Source organism: Muntiacus reevesi, chromosome 2, assembly GCF_963930625.1.
Source record: "Muntiacus reevesi chromosome 2, mMunRee1.1, whole genome shotgun sequence".
NCBI lineage: Eukaryota > Metazoa > Chordata > Mammalia > Artiodactyla > Cervidae > Muntiacus > Muntiacus reevesi.
The window spans coordinates 12,103,831-12,112,641 of NC_089250.1; the positions used below are offsets into that span (position 1 = coordinate 12,103,831).

Below are 8,811 nucleotides of genomic sequence, written 5' to 3' on the forward strand. Positions count from 1 at the left end.
GGAGAGAGGCTTCTCATTCTCCCCGTGTCACCGAGCCCCCTCCGGGTCAGCTCGGTCCACCACTGAATCATCTTTTTATCAGCACCACTCTGAGCAGGACAAGCCCGGGGACAAAGCTTTCTCCTTGCAGAAACCCCAGCATCTCCCAGGTGAGCCCGCCTCAGAGCTTGTCTTCATCCAGGCGCGCCCGCCCGCAGGGAACGCCGAGTCGTTAGCATGAAAGGTCCATTTCACACTGATAACCCGAGCTCTTGAGAACCGAATAAAGTAAAGGCATTAGCTCCAGTTTCTTAACGTGTGGCCCCCAAAGCTGAAAAACACTCTCACCCCAAGATTACAGCATTGAGCACCAGCTTTTTGTTTTGTTTTCTGACATCGATCAAAACCGGCCTCGCCCTGCCCCAGGCCCCTGTTAAGAAACTTGGCTTAGTTCAGAAGTGAGTGTTGCTCTGCTTCTCGAGCAAACGCCAAGAAAACTTGATCTTCCTCCGTGGACAGGCTGCCACCCCATCACACACCTCTCCTTCCCAGGGCGTGCGGGAAACAGTAAACTTTCCGCCACCGTCTTCCTTCCCTCCCTCCCACCCCGCAGTTTAGGTGAGAGAAAAGCCCAGAAGGAAGCGGAGGCGCCCCAGCCCCTGGCCCCGACGGCCTCTGCCCGGCCAAGGTCCGCGCATCCCGGGCGTCCCGCGCGCCACAAACCACGGAAACGAGACCCGAAGTTTGCGGCGCTTGTCGCCCTTTCCGAGTTCACCGTCCTGCCGCTCGCTCCGTCCTGGACCGGCTCGGAGCCCGAGTCGGGTGGCCGCCCCGCTCCCCGCGCCCCTCGCAGGGCACCCTGCCCTCCCGGTCGGTCGGCGACCCGCGCGGGGACCTACCTGCCGGTGGCGGCGGTCAGAGCGCGCGGCTGGGCGGCGGCGCGGGCACGGGCGGCGCGGGCCAGGGGGCGCTCGTCACCCCGAGGCCCCGCCGCCGAGCCGGCTGCCCGGACGCCCGCCCCGGAGCCGCGGCCCGCGCACCGCCCGCCGCGCGCCGCTCTCCTCCGGGGCCCGCCCCGCGCTGCGCCCCGCGCTTCCGCTCGCAGCGGCTCCGGCCGCGAGACCTGGTCCCATCCCCGCGCCGGGGATGCTGAGCTGCGCGCGGGCAGAGGCACCCGAGACCACGTGACTCTCCATCTAACCCAACCGAAAAGCGAAACGAGTCTTCCCACGGGAAGGATCAAGGTCATCAGATTAAAAAACACACACACACACACAAAACTTCAGCTATTTGCCAGCCTTTCCACTAGAAAGGGCTGGTGAACCCTGTTCTTTTAAAATGCCCCACCTGAGAAAGATTTGGTGCTGGATAACCCTACCTCCGACTTTGTTTCTGCACCGTTTTTTTTTTTTTTTTTTTGTATCATTTCCTAAGTTGCATTGCTTTAAACTTGACAGCCCTTGAAGCTGCAGTGTAATGTCTTATCCGTGCCGTCGTCATTGGAAGGCTTTCACGCCTGACTGGTGGTCCTGATGGGCCCACTGAGGATGAGTGGGGTGCTTTTGTTCTGTGCTCTAGAGAATTAATTTTTCATTCAGGGTAGACTACGGGTTACCAGCACTGCAGGGCCGTTCCCTCTGAATTATTACGCAAAATGATTGAAATGTACTTGGTTAAAGTGCTTGTTGCTTTAATATACTAAACCCCGATTAGCTTAAGAAATAGAACAATAGTCCTTTTCTTCTCTCTCCCCTCCCCCCCCCGCCTTTTTTTTTTTTTTTTTTTTTTTTAATTTTGAGAGGGAGATTAAAAAGGTATGGAAGAGCCTCAGCTTGGATCAGCTGGCTTCTGATCACGGAAGTATAGACTGTCAGCTGAAAAAGACCTCAGACCACAGCTAGTTCCAAACTTTTTAAAGATGAAAAGAAACCTGAGGCCCAGTAGGATCTGGTGAGTTAGTTCCCATTTCTGCCTTGTGGCAGGCAGGGGCTGGGAAGTCAGATGGCAGGCGGGGGCTGGAAAGTCAGATATGCTGGCTTGTTCTAATCTGGATGAACTCTGCCGAGCAAACACACATACCTTTTAAAGATAAAAATACATTCCCCGAGGAGTAGGCCCTCTTGGGCATTTATCAGTATCTAACAGCGTGGAACGGACCCTTAGGCCAGGATCATCCAACAGAGAGGCTGCACCCCTGGAAGGTCATAGTCGAGAGGTGTGATGGTGGGAGAACCTCAGCTGTGTTGACATCACCAGAGCCTGGCACACAGTAGGTGCTCATTGTATATTTGCTGTTGAGGTTTAGTAGGAAAAGGTATCTATGGCTGAGAACGAGGTGACAGAAGCAGAAAGAGGCCTGGCTTCTCTCTGCAGACTGCCAAAGAGAAACCTCCTGGTTCAAGACACCTGCCCCTTGGTTCTCTCCCAGTCATTCTTCAACACGGCTTCTTACACAGAAGAGAGATGGCAGGCCACCAGAGGCTTTGGGGCCTAGGAGACAGCAAACCCACCCATTCTTCATGGCTGGAGTTTTCACTGACCATTTGAGAAAGGGCTTAAGTATTAGGTTGGCCAGAAAGTTCCATAATGTGGTATAGAAAAGCCCAAACGAGATTTCTGGTCAACCCAATACAAGTAGACACTCAAGGGAAAGCATTATGTCTTCTTAATATAGACAATAGTTAGTGGCTTTTAAAAAGTTTCAAATAGGACTTCCCTAGTGGTCCAGTGGTTAAGAATCTGCCAGCCAGTGCAGGGGACACAGGTTTGATTCTTGGTCCAGGAAGATCCCACATGCTGTAGGGCAGCTAAGCCCTAGCACCACTGTTGAGCCTGTGCTCGAGAGCCCACTCACTGCAACTCCTGAGGTCATGCACTGCAGCTACCGAAGCCAGAGCTCCCTAGAACCTGTGCCCCACAACAAGAGAAGCCACTGCAGTGAGAAGCCCCCACCCACTCCTGGCAACTAGAGCCAAAATAAACAATGTTTCAAATAATAATGATGATAATCATCACCATGTGCTATCTATTAGTCACTGTGATGAGTACTTTTCATTTTTTTTTCATTACTTTTGTGATGAGCACTTTTGATGCACTATTCACATAATCCTCGTAAAAATCTTAAGATGTAGATATTAAATCCTCACTGTCATCAGCATTATTTCTATGTTAGGGATGAGAATAATGCAGCTTAGAAGGATTAGGCAGCTTGCCTGTGACCACATGGTTAATCAAATGCCATAACCAGGATTGCAACTCAGGCCAGTTGGAAGCAGCCCCTTAGGCACTGTTGGAATGCTGCCTCTATTCCTTGACCATACCCTCCACTTTCCCCTTCTCTCTGTTTGGGACAGTTGGTCCCTGGAGGCACATACTACTCTACTATATAACTATATAGTCTTAAAATTAGAAACCTATTTATTTGAAGACTGTATCTTTTAAAACAATATTCATCATGTGTCTAGAAAGAGTTTTGCTTTTGTTTTGTTTTGTCTTGAATATCAACTAAAAGGAAAAACATCCCTCTTTGTTCTCATTCCATGTAGGTGCTAGAGATACCTGTAGACCTTTCTGACCCCAGTAGCCTAGAGCTGGCCTCTCCTCCCCTGGGCTGCAAGGCATTTCTGTTTTGTATCAGACTCTGTCTCATCGTTTTATCGATGGCTGCTGCTCAGAAGTTCTCCACACCTTTATTTCCTGGAAGAGGAAACAGCGTTTCCTGGGGGGGCTTACACGTGGGTGGTGAGGTTCCACTCCTTACGTTAAACACACTCAAGATTTCAGTTGGTTCTGAGTTTCTTTTCCCACTTCAACTTCCGCTCTTGACTTTCCTGGAATCGTGCTGAGAATCAGCTGAGCTGCTTCCATTCCCTTTAGCTGGGAAAGAGGGGGACTCCTGCTCTGGATTCAGAGCGAAGGAATGAATGACTTAGCTCTTGAGTCTTATGTCTGGAGACACCGCATTCCATCTTCCTTCAACTTAGGATTTGTGAAAGGGAGCCTGAGACATCTCTTCGTTTTAAATTGGGTAGGTGATTATAGTCTATCTCCAGAAGAGACCAGTTCTGGCATGCTTCTGTGAAGTTGACTGTCCGTAAAGGATATAGGATTGAAATTAAAAAGAAAATGTTCTGGGGCTTCCCTGGTAAAGAATCAGCCTGCCAGTGCAGGTGATACAGGTTTAATCCCTGGTCTGGGAATATCCCAGCATGCCATGGAGCAACTAAGCCTGTGCATCACAAGTACTGAGCCTCTGCTCCCCAACAAGAGAAGCCAGCACAATGACAAGCCTGCACACCACACCTAGAGGGTAGCCTCTGTTTGCCACAGCTAGGGGAAGGCCTGCACAGCAACAGAGACCCAGCATAGCCAAGAATAAGAGATAGATGAGTACATTTTGAAGAGAGAAAGCATTCTTATTATGAGCCTTCATTTGGAGAAAGATAGCATTAGGGAAAAGAAGGATATGATCCTGCAATTTGAACAAAGGGTAATTTCACAAGGACCCTTCTGCCTCTGCAGAAAGTCACCACCTGGAGGAAACCAGTTTGGACAGTTTCTTGAGGAGTTTGTAAAGTGATCCACCTGAATCCCCAGAAGAATCAGCATGGAGTTGGAAGACAATGATCTACCTTAATGGGAGATTTGATAAACATATTGAGTCTAGGGTAAATTTGTTCAGAAAAATGTCAAAGTTATTCTAGGAGCTATGGGTAAAAGTGTGCTATGATAATGATAAGTTATTTTAGTTGTGTCCAACCCTTTGTGACCCTGTGGACTGTAGCCTGCCAGGCTCCTCTGTCCACGGGGACTCTCCAGGCAAGAATACTGGAGTGGCTTGCCATGCCCTCCTCCAGGGGATCTTCCTGATCCAGGGATCGAACCCATGTCTCTTATGTCTCCAGCATTGGCAATCAGATTCTTTACCACTAGCGCTCCCTGGGAAGTCCCATGGGTAAAAGAGATATATGCAAAAACATCCATTTTATTGTACAACACAGGGAATATAACCATTATTTTGTAATAATTATAAAAGAGTATAATCTATAAAAATTTTGAGTCATTATGTTGGACACCTGAAAAATAGCCAACTCATTGGAAAAGACCTTGATGCTGGGAAAGACTGAGGGCAGGAGGAGAAGGGGTCAACAGAGGATGAGATGATTGAATGGCATCACCGACTCCACGGACATGAGTTTGAGCAAACTCTGGGAGACAGTGAAGGACAGGGAAGCCTGGCGTGCTGCAGTCCACGGGATCACAAAGAGTCAGACATGACTTAGCAACTGAACAATAACACCTGAAAATAATATTATACATCAACTGTACCTTAACAAAAATAACATTACTACTAATAAAAAAGTGTAGCAGTAGTAGTTTTTTAAGTGTTTGGGCTTTTTTTTGGCCATGCCACGTGGTACATGGGATCTTAGTTACCCGATCTAGGATTGAACTTGTGCCCCCTGCACTGGAAGGGGAAGTCTTAACCTCTGGACCACCTGAGAAGTCCCTTAAACAGGTATTTTAAATCCACAGCTTGGACAAGGGAAAGGGAGATTTTTTTTTCCCTTTCAATCCAAATTTAGCCATGCAAGTAGGGGGGAAAAAAGGACAATTAAACATTAGAAAAATTTTATTGCCACATGAGAGTTCTAAACCCTGAAGCAACAATTGGTCCTGCCCTTGGGAAGTAAGTAAACCTTGATTACTGTTGTTAATAAGACTGATATCCACTCTTCCAAACCATGAGGGGAGTGGTCAAAGAAGAATGCAAAATTTACCCTGTATTAAAAAAGGAACAATGTTCATACATGCTTAGTCATGTTAAGCTCATTTTAAAATCTTTGGCAAGGTAGGGAAGGTAGGTGTGATGTCTCTATTTAAAGAAAGAGATGGGGACTTCCCTGGTTGTCCAGCGGTTCGGACTCTGGACAGGGGGCCTGGTTCAAGCCCTGGTCAGACAACTAGATCCCGTGTGTCACAATTAAGACCTGGAGCAGCCAAATAAATAAATACATTTTTTTTTTTTTTAAAGAAAGAGACTGTGAGTGAACCTAACACAGACTAACACTTACTGTGCATTTATGGCATGTGTTCAGGCATGGTGCCCAGCACTTTGTTTCAATTATTTAATTTGATTCTTACAACAAATCCCTTGAGATGAGTAATATCCTCTTCATTTCACAGAAGTGACAGATGAACCTCAGAGGGCAAATAAATGACTTACCAGACTCATTCTGCGGGGTATGGTTTGACTTACAGTCTCTTGACCCCCAGAGCCTTAATTTTTGTCATCATACACAGAGACAAGAGCTGAAATTATAGCCCAATTCTGAACAGTAAAAGAATTGTGTATGTTTATGGATGTCCTGGTGAATACAGCATTCTAAGAAGAGTTAACACGTGTGTAGATGGCCAGTTTGTGAATTAGAATGTATCAAAATGCCCACTTGGTAACACAGCCATATAAAATGAGTAAAAATTTTAATCTATAATGATGCAGTAAATGTCTAAGGCAAATCATTTTTCTTGAGAATCAATTATTATTATATCATAAAAGATGAACTGAGCATGAAAGTGTTTCCTTTTTTTAAAGATAAAGCGTTATAAAGATACAATATTGCTAACATGTTTTGGTTTTGGCTTCTGAAATCCTTGTTGTTTGTTGTTGTTTAATCATTAAGTTGTGTCTGACTATTTGCAACTCCACTGACTGTAGCCTGCCAGGCTCCTCTGTCCATGGGATTTCCCAGGCAAGGATACTGGAGTGGGTTGCCATTTCCTTTTCCACAGGATCTTCCTGACCCGGGGATCAAACCCATGCCTTCTGCATTGGGAGGTAGATTCCTTACCACTGGACCATCAGGGAGGCCCTCTGAAATCTTTAGACACCATTTTTTTAAAAAAGTCATCCCTGGGACTTCTCGAGTGGCACAGTGGATGGGAATCTGCCTGCCAATGCAGGGGACATGGGTTCAGTCCCTTAGGCAGATTCTACATGCGATGGACCGACCAACCCCCACGCCACAGCTTTTGAGTCTCTGCTCCGGAGCCCGAGAGCCACAGCTACTGAGCCTGCGTGCTCCGGTTACTGAAGCTGGAGCACCCAGCGCGTGTGCTCTGCAACGAGAGAAGCCAATTCAGGGAGAAGCCTGTGCCCCACAACTAGAGGAACCCCACTCTCCACAGCTAGAGAAAGCAACTGAAGACCCAGTGCAACACCAAAGTCATCCCTGGCCACAAAGAGACTAACTGAGCGTACGTATCAGATCAGATAGCGAAGGGTAGCATTTTCAGCGTTGTTTTCACATGGGTACAGATGTGAAACTTGGGGTGAAAGGAAAGATTCGTTCCACAGATACGTTTTGGATTTGGTGAGTTCAGCTGTATTAGCAAAATTAGGACAGCCCAAATGGATGTACAACTTTGCCTGAAATTAAAGGGATATTGACTAGACAGAGTCATCTATACAGAGCACCATTTTAATGATTCTCTTCAACCAGTGGAAAAACAAGAGCAAACTGAAAGTCCAACAGACTATACGCTTTGATGAGAAATCCTCCCCGGGAAGGATTAATAAACCTGAGGATTAATCTGTGACTCCAGGAGGAAGAAATGAAGATGAAACTTTGGTCATATTTATAAGCTTGATTATGACAGTTCTACAATTGGACACAGCACAATAGCCTTCGGATCTGAAAACCGAGCAATGAAGGCACATTGCTTTAGAATAAACTACCTAGTTTTTCTCTCAGTCTCCTAGTTTGAGCAAAGCAAATTATGCACCTGCCCCTCATTACTCTCCTCCTTCAATCCTCACTTCTCAAACACATTATTTATGGTTTTATTTCACCATTAACACACACACACACAAATGGAGCGAGGGATTTATTTGGGACTACATGAAGTATACTGTCAGATTTCTTTGAGCTATAAAAGGCTGAGAATAAGTACCAATTAAAAGAAAGTTCTAATTGTTAGTGATGGGGAAATGTAATATAATTTGCTTCTAGTCTTTCTTGCTGATTGAATGCAGTCACTGGCACAAATATTTCAAATATTCTCAAGGAAATCATACCCTGATGGCACAGGAAAACACTAACAATCAAGAATTTCTTCTTTCCTGACTACACTATAGTTTTAACAATTCAATGTAAAGTAAATATTTCATGAAATGAAAATCTAATTTTTTTCCTCCGTGGTTAGAACAATGGTCTAAAGAGGTGAAACTGACCATATTTGGCTGTGCTGTGAGTCAGATGTGTGTGCTGAGTGCTTCTATTTTATCCCTCAACTCAGGCATCTCAACCCTGCTGTGTTTGTTTTCAGCCCCAAATAGTGATGCTCAAGACCGCTTATTTCTTTAAAGTTGTATTTGTTTGTATGTTCTAAGCAGATCAAAACTGATATTTCCTTTCTTTCTTCCCTCCTTCCTTCTCTCCTCTCCCTCCCTCCCTTTTTTGTTACCTTTCTTTTCTTTTCCTGCATGTTACTAGGCAGAGTCAGCAAACAAAAGAACTAAAGCCCTACATTTAGCATTCAGCATTCATTCAGAGAGCAGATGCTTTATCTTCATTTTACACACAAAACACACACACCCAAGCATGCACCTTACACCTGAATTGCCCAGGACACACATAAAATGTACTCTGATGAAAAAAAGAAAATCTGTATTATTTAAATAATCATATCAATAGGTTATATTTGTACATTTATGCAACATTAAAAATAATGAAAAATAAATTAAATTTCTATTATTTCTATTATTAAATAAATTTCTACTAGTCATATTAGAACTTGATGAAGATTTGCTCAAAAATCAAATAAATGTGG

The 8,811-nt window shown here is 45.4% G+C and overlaps 1 protein-coding gene across 1 annotated transcript in view; it reads right to left on the reverse strand.

The window, feature by feature from the left end:
• Positions 1-966, reverse strand: part of PRKCQ (protein kinase C theta) — a 141,554-nt gene extending 140,588 nt beyond the window's left edge. The window contains exon 1 of the mRNA XM_065920948.1: positions 879-966. The gene's annotated coding sequence lies outside the window, so the exon portion shown is untranslated. The remainder of the gene's footprint in view (positions 1-878) is intronic.
• Between the last annotated feature and the right edge of the window lie 7,845 nt (positions 967-8,811).